The sequence below is a fragment of the Loxodonta africana genome, chromosome 1, assembly GCF_030014295.1.
Source record: "Loxodonta africana isolate mLoxAfr1 chromosome 1, mLoxAfr1.hap2, whole genome shotgun sequence".
NCBI lineage: Eukaryota > Metazoa > Chordata > Mammalia > Proboscidea > Elephantidae > Loxodonta > Loxodonta africana.
Genome location: NC_087342.1, coordinates 200,013,849 through 200,017,022, shown reverse-complemented (window position 1 = coordinate 200,017,022; position 3,174 = coordinate 200,013,849).

Below are 3,174 nucleotides of genomic sequence, written 5' to 3'. Positions count from 1 at the left end.
TGCAGTTCAGAGATGGGATGTTAGGGCTAGCAGAGGCCAGATGCTAGGACCAGGACAGAAGGGCCCACCAAGCAGCTGGCTGCACTCGACAACTTTGGGGCTATAGCCATGATGACACAGTTCTTGTATTCCAACTGTCATAGGGGAGGAAGACTTTCCCCATTAGATGGGTGACTTTTGGGCTGTGACCCTGTCCATCCAGCATTTTGTCTTTTTTTTATTAAACGCAACTTTAAGAATACCTGGTGGTACAGCTACTAACCGAAAGGTTGGCAGTTCAAACTCACCAGTTGCTCCAGAGGAGGAAGATGTGGCAGTCTGCCTCTGTAAAGATCACAGCCTTGGAAACCCTATGGGGCAGTTCTACTTCATGCTATAGGATTGCCATGCATTGGAATGACTTGACAGCAAAGGGCTTGGTTTTCCGGAAATTCATCTTTGTGATGATGTGAGAGCTTCAATGGGACTCCAGTACAGACCAAGAGCAGGAGTGATAAAGGTGGACTTCAGGTCATGACATTTTCTCCATCTTGGATTCACTCAATTTTTTTTTTCTTAAAAAATCCCAAACCTCCCAATATGTTGCTGTGATGTTTTTCTCCTCCTTTTGCCAAAAGTATTCACTTTCAAGTTGGTAGAGAAGTTAGGAGAGGAAAAAGTTCCTTATATCTCTGTAAATACATCTGTATAAAGATTTAAACAAAAACAGACACCAATTTTCAGGTTCTGAGCAGAGTCCTCGGAGAGGTTGCAGAGTGCCCCTGGGTGGCACCCTGCAGTGAAAAATGCTTTCACTTGCCTTCAACTCCTGGTCTCAAAAGATACTCGAAATTTCAAAAAAGAGGGGAAAAGATTAAACAATCGCATAATGCAAAAATGCCCCTGCAGGGTTCCATGTCCCCTTCACCCCAATGTGCTAGAGGCAGGACAGGTTTTGCCCCCCACACCAACAGCTGACTGCTGTTTCCAGCGCCAGGCAGCTCCTCAGCACCCTGCTCAGCACATTCAGCTGTTCTTGTGTGTCGGCCCTGACGAAAGTGGTTGTGTCCATTTTTATGATTCTCAAATATATTTAATATTTTGTATATAATAATAAGCATTTTTTGAGCACCTACTGAAAGCCAAGTACTTTTCTCACACAAAAAAGACCCTGTGAAACAAGTACTATAGTAATAATAATAATACCATTTTCACTCTAAAAGGAAAAATTGAGGCTTAGAGAGAGGCTTAGTAATAAATTTGAGGTCACCAAGACATAAGTGGCTGAGCTGGAATAAAGCACCCAGCTCTTTCTGTCTCAGATATATATACTATACCCTTTTTCATTTGCCATGCTTTTCTTTATCATATGTACTAGTCAGGATAGGCTAGGTTATAATGTAGTAACAAATAATACGTAAGTCTCTTGGCTTTATACAACAAAAGTTTGTGTCTTGCTCATAAACAATCCACTTCCGTTAGCCTCTATGTCAAGGCTTTAGAACTCCAGGCTCTTTTCCTCTTATGCTACCTCCTTATCAACCTTTGCTTCCAAAATCTTTGTAGCATGAGAAAATTACATGGCGAAATTGTATACTGCTCTTAAATGCTTTTATCCAGAACACTAAAAAAAAAAAAAACAGAACACTACATGATATTTAAGCTTATGTTTTAGTGGCCAAAGCAGGTTTATATGCCCATGACAACTTTAAATGAGATACGAAGTACAATCTCCCTGTATGTTCAGGAAAAGGAAGAGATTCATTAGTATTAGTGAGCACTAGTAATATCTACCACAAAATATAAGTTCCTCAGAAGCATTTATCTTATACCCCTCTTCAACTTTAAACCAAAACCAAACCCATTGCTGTCGAGTCAATTCTGACCACAGGCTCTCTAGGACAGAGGAGAACTGCCCTATAGAGTTTCCAAGGCTGTAAATCTTTACGGTTCTGACTCATAGCAACCCTGTGTACAACAGAACGAAACACTGCCCAGTCCTCCACCATCCTCACAACTGTAGTCATGTTTGAGTCCATTGTTGCAGTTTCTGTGTCAATCCATCTCACTGAGGGTCTTCCTCTTTTTCACTGACCCTCTACCAAGCATGATGTCCTTCTCCAGGGGCTTGCCCCTCCTGATAACACGTCTTATTTTTCTTTTTGCCATAATTTCATAAGGTAGAAGTATTTTTTCCATTTTGCATTAGAGGGTAAATATCACGTTCATATTTCCTAACTTATGGTGTATCAGACGCTCAAAACTGAATCTTTTAACTCTATGAGCAATGCTTTTGCTACCACTCTTGTTAACTGTCGTTAGCTGTCTTTAGGTCAGCCCCTGACTTACGGCGACCCCAAGCACAATGGGATCAGGTTGTTGTGATCCATAGGGTTTTCACTGGCTGATTTTCAGAAGTAGTTCATGAGGCCTTTATTCCTAGTTTGTCTTAGCCTGGAAGCTCTGCTGAAACCCGCTGAGCTGGTAACGACAGATGGGTGGTGGCTGCGCATGAGGTGGGTTGGCCTGGAATCAAACACCGGTCTCTAGAATGGAAAGTGAGAAATGGTTGCTAGTATTTTCTTACATAGCCTTGCTGGACTGCGGCTTTTTTTTTTTTTTTAACAACTCAATACTAATCTATTTGATTTAAGTGCTGGATACTGATAATGTTGCTCAATAATTATTAAAGCCAGAATTTAATTGCATCCTTCACCTTCATACTGGAGATATGCCACATTCCTCATAGTCAATCTTATACCTTTAATAAATGCAGACTTTGATAGAATGCAGGGTTAGGGCTATGGTGATTAAGATTAAAACATACATACATCCTGTAACAAAGATTGAAGCTAGTTCATCTTATTTGTTGATGTGGCATGGAGAATAGAAATTTCTCTTGAGGCACTGGGAGAGAAGACCGTCAATATAAAGCATGTAAATATTTCAGATTTGGGAAGTAAGTTTAGAAGGATTAATGAAAATAAGTTAACTGTACAGTTAGCTCTTTTAATTTTTCTCTTTTGAAATCAGTTCTGTATGGTGGTCCAGCTACAGAAATATAGCAAAAGCGCCTATCAGTGTGAATAGCTATTTAGCACTAACACCTTCTAGAAAATCTGAACTCCTGCCAAAGCCAATTAGGCATACCTGTCGGTATGGCGTTAGATTAAAAATCCATTGCCATCAAGTGGA